The sequence below is a fragment of the Rhipicephalus microplus genome, chromosome 3 (genome assembly GCF_043290135.1).
Source record: "Rhipicephalus microplus isolate Deutch F79 chromosome 3, USDA_Rmic, whole genome shotgun sequence".
NCBI classification, from domain to species: Eukaryota; Metazoa; Arthropoda; class Arachnida; order Ixodida; family Ixodidae; genus Rhipicephalus; species Rhipicephalus microplus.
In genome coordinates, this window is record NC_134702.1 from 35,595,872 (window position 1) to 35,609,610 (window position 13,739).

The window sequence follows — 13,739 nt, forward strand, 5'->3', positions numbered from 1 at the left end:
CCGATCACAAAGTTCAAAAACGTTGACTCGTTCTTTCAAAACAAAAGCGAAACACAAGAATAAACGAAGCCGCAAGTATGATTCACCGCCCGCAAGTACGAAGATTAGGCAAATGTGTGTATATACTACCCATCATTCCCATGGTCGCTGAATGATCGCAGTGACAGAGTCCCCTCTCGTTAATTTTAGGAAACTCTATAGTCTCGTTCGCTTGCCAAGTTTAGCAGCCGCTCGTTACTACTTACACTTTGTAAAATTTCACGTCGACGCAGAAAGTTGTAATGGTAAATAAAACACTTTTTTGTGTAACGACGAAAAATAAATATTTTATTACGTGCTCGTTTATTCAGAACACAACCATTTTATAGTGAAGCCAGACACGTCTTGGAGGTATACAAATCCGAGTCAAGTTCGAAGCTCACATATCCCCGCATTCCCTACATCCAGCAGCTCACTAGCGCCACATTTTTCTTTAGGGGTGTCTGTCAGAAATGCTATGGTTACATTCCTTTTTTTTTCATACACACACTTCCAATAATTATGATGACTCACTGCTCTTCCATAGTTGAGTACGAAGTACTCGCAATCGTAAAACACTTTTTCTAAACACATGCATGTTTCATACAGGTTTTTTTTTTTGCAAATGGGGCAGCTTAATGCTCTCCCATTGTAGAGTAAATTGTTCTCTCATTCGTCGAACATTTGTTCTAAACACAACAGCATTTATTGAGCTTTATAGCACTGGGGTGGCTTTCTGCTCTCCCATAGCAGAGTACCAAGTACTCGAAATCGTTAAACACTTTTTTCTAAACACACAGCCGTGTGCTGACTCAGAAGTACTGAATTAGGCTGGGACAGCAAATCGCTCTCCCATAGAGTACATTGTACTCTTAATTGTCAAACATTAGTTCTTAACGCATATTAGCTCCCGTGCAACAGCCCAGAATAGAGGCGATCCTTCTCTCCATAGAAAAGGTGTATAGACAAAAAATGAAACTATGATCTTGACGTCAAAGTAAAAAGACAAATAAATGTAATATCAGTTAATAGGTGAGCGCGCAATCGAGCTTTATGAGAATGGAAAAAAAGGATAGTTGGTTTGAACTCGTGGAGAAAATTTTGGAGTAGTGAATTGATTGATACGTAGTGTTTACGTCCCAAAACACCGATATGACTGTCCGAGACGCCGTAGTGGAGGGCTCCAGAAATGATGACCACCTGGTGGTTCTCCAACGTACACCCAAATCTGAGCGCACGGGCTACAACATTTTCACTTCCATCGAAAATGGTGATGGTAGTTTCTTTATTGCACCCCAATATTGAAGGGCACTGTAAATTCCAAAGTGCGTTCGGTGAAAGTCTGTGTCCATTCGAGTAACAATGCGATCTCTCTCTTTTTCTTTTGGCACTCTACCGGCAATTTTGATTTTGCTGAGAGTATAAGGGAGAAAATCAGCAGCTAGCATCGTTTCAAGGCATGGACGGGCGGACGCAAGTAAAGGCCATTAGAGGCCTTCGCGTTAGAAAGAGGAGACCAGTGTGAAGACGTGGTTGCACTGACTTAGAGGACATCGGCGGGGATCCCATGGGATACGACAGCCTCCACCATGCGCTAGATGAGCCGGCTTTGGTCTTCTGGCTCGGAGGCCCAACGCTGGCGTGTTGTCCTCGCTTAGAGTGATGAAAATTTTCAACATGAGATGAATTTTCCTGATTGTAGCTATATCATCACTGATCACGCTTTTCGACAGGAAAATTCGCTGTTGTAAAGTATGTCATATCTTTCATAAGTTGTCTTCAGCGCTTGCGATCTTTATTTGTTTTATTCGTTTCTGTATTTTGTGCTTTTTTTGTGAAAAACGCATATAGATTGCGGCTGTTAGACGCCTTTTGTACCTTGTCATTGGTTTTGTTTTTGTAATTGTTCAATATGAAGAGATGTTATGATGTTGTTTTTTTTAGATGGGGTTAACAACAAGATACTGCTGCATCATTAAAAGTGGTAGCATAATTTCAGCTAGTGACTGCAACATGTTTAGACAAGTTTTAAATTCTTATTGGGGCTCATCTCATGGGGCCTCTTCCTTATGCGATACGTTATTTTACGTGTTTAAGTGCAAACACAGTAAATATTTTTTTACTATACGAATACCTATTTACGAACCAAGCCAGTATTGTCGTTGACGACTGCAGCTCGGTTACCTTGATGCTCAGTTACCTTCGAAACACTTTCATCTGGAAGTGTTTCGAAGCAACAATGCCATTCATCTAGGCTGAATTTATGAAAGTTTTTTGATGTTGTGTGCGTCTAGTGATTAATCTGAAAAAGTTAGTCGATTCAATAGGACAGTTTCTCGATATGCAGCTCGAGATAAGGCATTACTGGCACAGAGAATGGCAGGTAACATAAAACACACGCGCGATGCCAGTGACAGACAGTGATGTGCACCGTCTTTGTACATAAAACCTCGAGATCTTTTTTTTATAAAGCACGCAATACATGAAATCATGAGCCTACCGTTTCTTGTGCATTGAATTTAAAACCTTTGAATGTGTTTTACATCAATATTTTTTTCAACGTACATTACATCATTAATTCTATTTGGCGGGCGTCTAGGAAAGTGACGTCAACGGCGAAAATCTTGAACGCGTATCAGAAGTGCGAGCCGAAATCACTTATTTGAATGAATGATAGTGAAACGAACAACACACGCTCCGAAATTCCGAGTTAGTCTCAATCCGTATATTGAACAAGGACTGAGCGATCGCTTTGCTTCGCTCGTTTTTATGCAAGGAATTCGACTCAGAGAGCATTTCAATTAAAAGTAGTGCTCCCTTTGAAGTGTATAGTATTGAATTGTGTGGTGTTTTCGAATTGTGGGGTGTGAAAAATAGTGTACAGTCACGGTGACCATTTGTCTGGAAAAATGTCTGGTCGTAGGGTTCGGCAAAAAAATAAAGAAAAGTAGCTCTATAGACTAATAAACGTAAAAATATAGGGCAAGGACAAATACACACATAGCTGTATATCAGTACGAATTTACATACACAATTGAGACAGATAAGCTGCGCAAAATAAAAAAACACAGCATATCCACGTGAATGATCAGTGGGGCGAAGCGCTGGAGGGTATCATCGCTAAACCATGAACCATCCGCTAATATTGCCCACTGCGTCATCAAAGACGTGACAGACACTGTATACAACAAATTTTATTATTTATGAGAGGTAGCTATACGTCGCCACCGTTCTCCCTTTATTCCAGCGGCTTTATGGTCGGTGAAGTGGTGGATCGGTGATAGGGCGTTGTGGGACGTTTGCAAGGTAGAATTGGTGAACAGTTGGCAAAGGTGGAAGTATAGGTGGTCACGTACGTACATATAAGGGATGGACAGACCCACGCCTGAAGGAGCTTCGCCCTTAAAAAAGGTTTTCTTCAGAAAAGCGTGTGCCTGCCTATCCGTACCTTGTGTGCCTCTCACAGCTGACAACTAATATTGCACGAATCCAATTACGGACACCCCCTTCTTCTCTGCTTTTACTTTACGCGAAAGCCCAATGTCAATCATACTTACCATCCGCAGGCTCCAGCTTTTACATCAAGCCCTTCAGCTACCGTAAACAGTCACTGATGGCCGTTAGCGTTAGTCATCGACATCGAGAGGAGCAAGTTCTGGCTCTGTGGCTGTCGGCAAGGGTGCATCGACGTCAAAGGCTGCTATGCGGGTCTGTTAGCAATGCATGAAGGGAAAATTGTATTAATGAGCAACAAAGCAGTGAGTATTCTTCAACTAAGACACAAGTCATTTTTGTGTTATGAACGATTATTCTTTAGGAGACTTTTTTTTTCAGACATGGTCTTGGGAAGTTCTTCGACTAGTATTGCAATCATCTCATTGTTTCTCGGGATTAACCAGGAATTCTTAAGATCACGTGGTATTTCCTAATTGCATCATCAAGTCAGTGGCTCCTGATTGTTTACAAAGTAATTGTCTTAACTGAATCAAAGACTCGATTGTGACTTCCTTCGTTTAGCTTCACAGTTGCACAACAAACTGCGCAACATCCAATGCCCGTCCTTCACACGAAACTTCTTATTGGTTGGTAAACTCTTTCGCAGATGAGAAGCATGAATAAAGTGGCTCCAGCTTCGGTTACCATCGACGGTGAGTTCTGAGCTAAAGAAAGTCCGAGGGAGTCTTGCGACGCGAGATAGCGTTAGCCTATTGCGTCTCCACAGAAGCCGAGCTGCTTAACGAAGACGAACGACAGCGACAGCGGCTTCTGCGATTCTTCTCGAAGTGCCGTGAAAGAAAGGAGGGACGGGTGTGCGTGACTCCGTGGTGTACAATGGGTAAGAATGGCGTTCGTCGACGCACTTCGCTGCACTTGCAACTATAGCTAATGAAACATATAAACGGGGAAGAGAGATCCCCTACATCTGTGGAGACCAACTCTGATGGCACTAAGCAACCTTGGGAAAGGAAAGAGAAAGGAGGGTAAAGGAGTGTAGCAATGCTTATCGGTGTCACGTATTGTGTCATACCAGTATCGGAAAGCAGAAGGCGGGAAACTAATCAGTGTAACCCTACGATGGGATAATGATAACGAAGAATAGAGAGGTGAGAGAAAGAAGTTAGTGGTGACTACGCACACGTGCACTGGACTGCGCCAGTTAGTCTTTTTTTTCTTTTATTGGAGACATATACTTGTTCTTGGGCACAATATTTTGTTCGTGTATGTGTATTAGATGCGCAGCATCAGACCGGTGCTGCGTGTGAGGTAAAACTGCGTCCCGTGAAATCTTTTCCCATGAATCTAGTGGTCATAACTGGTCGTGCCACTGTAGCGAAGGCTGACCTGCAGGAGCCGACGGGAGTGTTCGGAATATAGCCCTTAGCGGGCACATACAAGATGACATGCATCTGCTTGTATTAGTGGAATGGAGCAGCTCGAGCACGAAACACCTAGAAGCACATGGAACCAGTTCCATGTTGAGAAAGCGGCAGCATGCGCAACCCCAGCCCGAAAAATTAGGCAGATCCCACGTACCTGGAAATCGACGTTATGGGAAGCATGCGGAGGGAAGGTGACCGTGTTGCAATGATGTCATTGAGCGACACTCACGAAATGGCGATAAAAATAGGTACAAATGTTGCACGCGCAGACATATGTTGACGAGTTGCAGATGTTTATATAACCAGTTGTGTGCACTTGAGCAACTATTTCAACTGGAATATGCGTATTAGCATCACCAGAAGCTGATAGGAAGCGCCGATGCTCGGGAGAATACTGGCCCTGGACACTTCTACATAAATCAACATCAGTACATGGCGCCTAACCACAATGGACGTTAACCCGACAAGACGGCTGTATCGAAGCAGTACATTTATTTATTTTATTTATTAGAATACCCTCAGGGCCCGTAGGGCATTACAGAGGGGGTGGGTACAACATTTGTAACACACAAAAAAAAAGAGACAAAATAAAGAAACAAGTGTCAGATGCGCAAATCAGGAAGGCAACATAAGTCAACTAAAAATGTATAAGTAAGAATTCAAGCACATACAAGACAAAGATAGATAATGGAAACTGCGTATAGTTACAAGCATTGCTGAGAAATTGCAGTCTTGAATAACAAAGGGTCTGGTATTGTTACAACGGAAGAGGGAAGGTGGTTCCAATCGGCGGCTGTTTTCGGTAAGAAGGCTGCTGAAAAGAATTTGGTGCGGCAAAACGGAATGGCAACCTTATGCTGGTGATCAATGCGCGATGAGTGGTATGACGGTTGTGAAATGAGGTCTCGCTTCATTGATGGATTGTGAAAAAATATCTTATGAAAAAAATGCAGTCGCGCCAGTTTCCTCCGGACAGTTAAATTGGGTAGGTCAAGGTTAGATTTCATTTCTGATATGCTAGCAGTACGGGAATAATTAGAACAAATGAACCGAACTGAGCGGTTCTGAACAGATTCTAACGCGTTAATTAAATTTTGCTGCACGGGATCCCATATAGCGGACGCGTACTCAAGCTTTGGGCGAATTAGTGATCGGTATAATAAAATTTTGAGGGACAGCGGAGCGCGAGAAAAGTTGCGGCGTAAGTATCCTAGCGTTCGGTTAGCGTTATTACAGATGTAGGTAACATGCGTGTGCCAAGATAGATTGTTGGTAATGTAAACGCCGAGGTACTTATATGAAGAGACATGCTGGAGGGGAACGGCGTTAATTCTGTAGGTACAGGGGGGAGAAATAGATCGCCGGGTTATTGACATGCATTTAGATTTGTTAGAGTTGAGAGTCATAAGCCATTTATTGCACCAGGTTGAGACAGTGTCAAGGTCTGACTGTAGAAATTGGTTATCATATTCATTGTTTATTTCGCGGTAAATTACACAATCATCTGCAAATAACCTTATAGCGGAGTTAATGCTGTCTGGGAGATCATTAATATATATAAGAAAAAGTACATATGTAATGTTCATAAAATTGGGTAGGCAGCACTGCAACCACTATTGACGTTTCACGAAGAATGGCGTCTATTTGAAAAGTAGTTCCGAGACCTGGCGTAGCTCTGTGGTAAAATCCTTCATTGCCACGCAGAATGCTTGGGTTCGATTCCAGCTGGGACCCTGACATTTATTCTTTGCATTCGTCGGGTGGACGCTAACAATGTAGGGTATTTCTTCCCGGCGTTAAAATTGCCCATGTGTGTTCCCGTCGTTGCTGGGCAGATACTAAGTATCAATGACCTGTGGCACAAACACACATACCCGCGGCACACACCGACCCTTGAGTGTGTGCCACTGTCTGGCGGGAAGTGTTTGACGAAGTACGCGACGGGATTGTGACATTATTCATGCCTCGACCACCGTGTTATATTCGTCAAACGATGTTAACCTCCCATGCTAACTATGGTTCCCGCCAAGTTAAGAGGGAGACCATGAGAGCACCCAAACGTAAGCGGATGGATAGATAGATAGATAGATAGATAGATAGATAGATAGATAGATAGATAGATAGATAGATAGATAGATAGATAGATAGATAGATAGATAGATGGGTGGATGGGAGCCCAAGGACGGGGCAATAGATGCGCTCGAATGCGCCGTAGTTTGCTGAGAAATGCTTCGCATTTAAAACATGTTCGCTTAAGCTTCATCGCGTACCGTTAGACGACACTTCCTGGGTAAAATTATAGGCAGCTTTGGAAATAGTGTATTGGACTCGCTCTCTGGATTTCGTACCGACCGGTTGGGCCCCCGCGATCTCCGTTGACAGCGCAGCTCTGGCCGACTGGCTCGCCTTACGCCATCTCTTGCCTCTGACAAGAGCTCTCGCTGAGTGGTGCCCCGTCCTCGGGCTCCTGCGACCGTGTCCATTTTTCCTATCTTCTCCTTGCTTCTGGGTATCGCTGTCCCTGCGCCACGCTCTCTCTTTTCCCCCCTCTCTATCTATGTACATTTAATCGTATCATTTTAATTCCTCCTTACCCCCATCCCTAATGAGCGAGGTGTTGAGTAATGAGCGAGGTAATGAGTTGAGGTGTCGCACTCCGATGCAGACAGTTACGGGGCTCGTTTCTCTCTTCTTTTCTCTTTTAAGAATCACATAAGTAAAAAAAAATTCCGCCATATCCACGAAGTGAATGATGATGAGCGGGCGAAGCTCCGGAGGTAAACCTGGTAAACCATGAATCCTCTGTACATTTTGCCCACTCGATTTTATTACATCGCTCCCCCTAGCGTACGTCGCCGCACTAAATCGAACGATTGCCTTCAACCAATGACACGCGTCATATGTGACATCATTCCTATTTTATAAGATCTCGCGTCTTTCATCAACTACAAGTACCGCTTTCTAGTTTATAACATCTTGCATCTTTTCATCATCAGCTACAAGTACCACCATCTAGTAAACACTACAAGAACTAAACGAGAGGTGGCTACATACAGGAGACGGTACCGCCATCTAGTGAACACTGCAAGAACTAAACTAGAGGTGGCTACATACAGGGGACGGTACCGCCATCTAGTGAACACTGCAAGAACTAAACTAGAGGTGGCTACATACAGGCTACAGGGGACGCACAGCCCACGCCCTAAGGAGCTTCGCCCCTAAAATAGTATACCCAGTAGGTCTTGCACTGCCACAACCTCTTGAAGCTCTCTCGTCAACTTGTTCTCTCTGCTCTTGTTTTCGGTATCTGCGCTCTTCTATGTCGTCTCCTTTTTCTACACCTCTTTTAGATGCAAAGCGTCTTATGTTCGAGCTCAATTGGTTGTGCAGCATTCACACCCCAATTGCGCATGCGCGCACCCTTCTCTCCCACGCAACGCCGAAGCAAGCAGCGTCAGCTAGTGTGCGCTCACTTCTTTCTCTCCTCTTGGCATCCCTCCCCGCGGCGTTTACAACCCCATGGCACATGCGCATCCCTCCCCCTCCTCTCCTACCCTCTCCCCTCTTTCGCCTCTCAATGCCTACACAGGCGGCTTTTCTACGTTCGCTCCTATAGGCATCCTTCACTTCGGCGTTTGCACACCCATGGCGCATGTACGCTTTCTCCCCCTCCTTTCATACGCTTCCCCTCTCTCGCCTCGCTGCGCCGACGCAGGCAGCGTCTACTAACAAGTTTCTTGATTGAAAAAACCGGCTGCTCGCGCGGCACAACCATTCACTAGCCACCCGTTTATATAGGCACTGCATCGTGACCTTCTTTCTCGTCTTTCTTGTCCCCTTCCCTATTCCCCCAGTGTAGGGTAGCCAACCGGATGTCTTTCTGGTTAACCTCCCTGCCTTCTCCCTTTTGTTGCTTCCTCCTCCTCTAGATCGTGACCTTCAAAGTAGCACTGGTTGGAGATTCCTTCTGTGCGTTGTTGAATATTAAAAATTCGCAGCATGCCCGTTAACTAAAGACGAACTGTGGTTTTCTGTGGCCCTGCACATGCGTTGTGCCGTTTCTTATATTGAAGCTAAAAAATATGACGGAGTGATGTCATCTGACGCCCTGAAATTTACCCACCCATGAACTTACATGCAGTCACTCCATTGAATCTTTAGAGCTTCCGTTCACATTCCATGGTAATGACCATCCTTGGTATTCTGTGCCTGGAAATAAGATAGGACTTTTGCCGTTTGGCTCTTCACGCTTAAATATTGTTAGAAGAGGCATTATCCCAAGTTATTTTTAATGCGCTGAAAAGAACTTGCCCTTGTCTTATGAAGATAAGCTAAGACAAACATTTCGAGAAACTGGAAGCTGCTTGTTACCCTAAGAGTCTACTATACACGTTGGCAGAATCTGTACTTCAAAAAGTTAAGAGGCCACAGGCTAGTATTCGTGGTGGCCAGCCCAACGCATTCGGGAGAAAGCATTTCAAATCCTACCTTATGTACATTTTCACATAATATCAAAAACGTTGCTAGCGACAGGGCGTGAACATTGTTCTTCCAGGCCTCTGTGAGCTTGCTAGCCTATGCTCACGTGTAGCTCGTGGAAATACTGGCAACCTGGTGTGCACCACGAAACACGAGTGTTTCACTAAATGTGCCACACGTGATGTGTACAGCATTCCATTGACCTGCGATAAGCTATACATCGGTGAAACTGGCCGATGAATTGATACTAGGCCACATGAGCAATGCTTTCTTTAATACCAATGTTGGGGCTAAAATTACACGTCACTTTCGTGAATGTGGTTGATTGCCACCCGCTTTTCAGCAATGTCACTTATCTCGGAAGAGGAATGGGCAAAGAAGAGCGTGAAATTATCGAGGCGTATATTATAATAGGAAAAGCGGAGATAAAAGTATAAGCACACCATCCATTTGCCCCATTGACAAGGAATCTGGTGTCTTGCAACCCTGACAAGGAATACGAAAGTGTGGTCTATCTTTCAGCGGAAGACGTTGTAGGTGATACTGATGTGCTGCACGTGTGCTGTCAGGCTATTTCAATGAATGCTTCTTTACAGTTAAGTCACAGTGGCTAGTTCCAGCGGCGATTGCGTCAGCGTCTTTGTCATGTCCTGTGCTTCTCCTGGCTTTCTTCAGCTATCATGAACCCAACAGGCCCCGATTTCAACTCTTCTGCTACGATGGAGGTGTAAATCTTGTCGGCAAGTGGGCACCAAGGTGCTGGAGCTGGCCCGGACGTGCTACGTGATTATGCGTCCAGGAGCACCCTACTATCATGTGGGACTACCTGCTGCGTCTCAGCAGCAAGGATTGCAGTAAACGCTGGTGCCGGCGCTGGTTCGGGCTCAAGCCTGACAACCACCTCTACTGGTACAAGAACTAGCATGTGAGTGGCATCCCCGCCATACAGTAGTATCTACGTACAGTGACGTCTACTGTTAGGGTGAACAGTGTGGCAGCACTTTGCGGAACACCAGTGTAGTCGTGCATAGAATCGAAGGGGCGCAGGCGCACACGAGCGTGCCGCGTTTTCTGTATTCTGTGATCGGCGACGACTTTCTGTGGCAGCACGACCAAGGCTGCGAAGCCCAAGCACGAAAATTGCTGGAGTGAAAATTGAGTGAAGCCATGTCTCTGGCAAGATGGTGGCGGCGGTGGCCATCTTACTAGGGGCATGATAAACTTCCACCGAAACGGAGCATTTCCGTCACATGCCCAAACAGTTTAATGTTGAAACTTTTTCTGGACAGATAATGCTCCAACTGCGTCTTGGTGTTACTAGTTTTACTTAGTAAGCGCCTCTAATTGGAGGCAAAGTTCATCGGAGAGTCTGTCACATGTAGTCGTTTCTGTGTGTCATTTCGTCGGGAACAACTATCTTTATTATAGAATGATTTTAATTTTAATACATAATACATTTACACTTACATATATCAAAGGAACTTGATCTCCAAGTGGGAACTACCATAAAAGAGCGTATTTCCGAAATCTTGGCAGGGCAAAATCTGGTTTCACTTTCGCTGGCAAGGAATTGTGGGAGCTTCCACTCCAGAAACTTTTTTAACTTCTTTGATTGCAGCAAGTTCACATCGAAGCTTGCGAGCGAGCATAAGTGCTTGTTCTTTAGGTGATCTGTATTAATCGAGCAGGGAGAAACGAAGACGCCATCTCGCAGATGTACGTCTGGAAGTATTTTGTTTTGCCGCACATGCACTCACCGAGAAATTGTGTGTGAATGATACCAACAACGACAGTGGGACTTTAATCGCTGCAGACGTATTGAAAGTGACACCCGCGACCAGCCAGTCCTAAATAGCACCAGCTGCTCGGAAGTAAAAGTGCGAATGGAAACTATACGTAAAAGCAATGAACCTTTTCTTTACCAGAGTTGCATACGTTGTTGGTATTTTGGCTTCCTCATACTGTTTGTGCGATTACGCTGAAGATCGCGTACTATAGCTATAGGTTGCCGTCGGCCTCTCTTTACGCTTTGCGATGACAGTGTTTTACGAGGATAACATTATTAGCGCAAAGCATCGTCTGGGCAATAGACGCCTTCAATATATATTGCCCTGTTGACTATGCAAAAAAAAAGCGTTCTTGGCCAAAAAAAATATTGCGTTTCATCCACTTGTATTTACGAGCGTCAGACATCCGCGCATGACGAAGCGGTGCGAAGATTTTTAGTTTCCGTCCACACCACGTTTCTGTCGTTACCTTCGCATCCTCTAAAAAATAACGTAAGCGTCTCCAGAAACCTCAAGAGAGTTTAAAAGGAGGAAAACAACGATGCCAATCAACTATGCATTGAAATTCAGGAAATGGTTTCTTGCCTTTGCGTTTTTTTTTTTTATAGTCCAATTCCTGCTCTTGCGTGTCTTTTTTTTTTTTTTAAATAAGTCTTAACGCTTTAATGAAGCTTCGTGTTCTTTTCCTTTGAAAATCAAGATATGACTGCTTCCCGACGAAATAAATGTATCATTTATCATGGTGCTCGTGGGAAAATTTGCATGTTGGATGCGCTCGTAAAACTGAAATTGCGTGAAAACCGACTGCTTGGCGCAGTAACACGTACGCAGAAGCTCCGCCCACGTAGCTATGACTGTGGTGCCACAGAAAGTTGTCGCCGAGTATAGAGGCAAGCAAGACCGGCGCTCGATCAAGGTACAACTGGTAGTGAAGGCTCCGTAAAAGCCCATGCGTTCAGAAAATGGCCCTTGACCATCTCTGTGAGGAGGGAACACTTGCGGCGGAACAAAAAAATAAAAGCGGATGTGACGCACTAGCTGGTGAACGAGTGACGTCATTTTGTGTGCACTAGCATGAAATTTCATCTCAAATTATTTTCTGGTCGTTAAGGACTCGCGCTAAGGTGATCCCCGGCGAGCCCTCCGCGACTGCACTTTAAGTCAACGCCAGCTAATTTGATACTGACTCATCAATAGATAGTGGTGGTTAAGTGTACTACCGTTCACTTTACCTTGATTTTACAAGGAAACATGATCTTCAAACTTCGGCGTTCGGGGCATCTTTTGCGGATTTATTAAAGCAGCCAACCGCGTATACTTGTCATATCTGTGCGTTGCTTATTTGTTTCCCACATCCGCAGTTTTTTTTTTTTTAGCAGGCACAATGCTTGTGTTCCTCACTTTTCACAGGAATAAATGACGCCAAGTCCCGCCAAAATTGTGATACTGCAATTTTATTCAATGGTCACAATAACTCAACTTTATTACACAGCACACGATGGTAATAAGCACAAAAAGTTGGCGGATACTATTTGCGTTATGTTTATTTTTCAGTATGCTCCGATAAATTACCGCTATGGCAGCACGATAGGTAATCTGCTCAGCGATAACGCGAATAATGGTATGCACTGCATGTTCAAGAAGAAGAGCGGGCTGCAGGAATACTGATAGATGAAAGTCCAACGAGCAGCGCATTCCGAATCATTGTCCTCGTTTCTTATCTAAAAGACATGGGTCACCAGGCGTACGTTTGTTGCCACTGCATCCTTGCACATCACACTGTTTTCGCAGCTACCGACAAAAATACTCGGCGTTAAATGTAATTCGCATCTTTCCTCTGTTCGTCGGACGCTGCACTCAATACGTTAACTAAAGATAAAACGCGCCTAACAATTTCGCGCACAACAGAGAACGCAAGCAAGCGCAGAACACTAAAACACGTGACGGGGTGTGTCTCCGCTGACGAACTTTACGAGCGGGCGTCGCCATGCATACCCAGGCAATGCAAGGGCTACACTGAGTAATAAGAGCATGGGCAGAAGGTGCTGTACAAACAATGTTTCGTAATAATGAAAAAGTCTCATAAGTATTTTGTTTATTACACCTACATAATATTGCTGGAGGAAAAAATGTCAGTTGCGAAACATAGTGATTGCTTCGACTTTGAATAAAACTTGGTTTTTAAATAATGTTGTTTGTTTGTTCCCTCCACAAATGGTCGTACTTTAACCCGTAACTCCCCATGCTGATGTCACTGGCAAAAGCTTCTGAAGCACTTTTCGCCGCACTTTCACGACCGATTCGTACAGACCTTGACTTGCCCACTACGGAATGGCGCACTCAAGCAATGTAGCGGAAGACGTAAAGCATTTCCCATTTGTTCGTGTGCACATGCGTCGCTACCACGGTGCAAGAATACTTTAGGTGAGCGAACGCCGGGACGATCCGCTGTCCGATAATAATCTGCTTCGCTAGGAGCCTGGAAGATAGCGCTACAAACCTTGCCCCGGCTTCCCCTCCCCCTTTCTCGGTGTAGGAAAGCCCCGTGATGTAGGAAAGTAGCGGTGCTCATTTA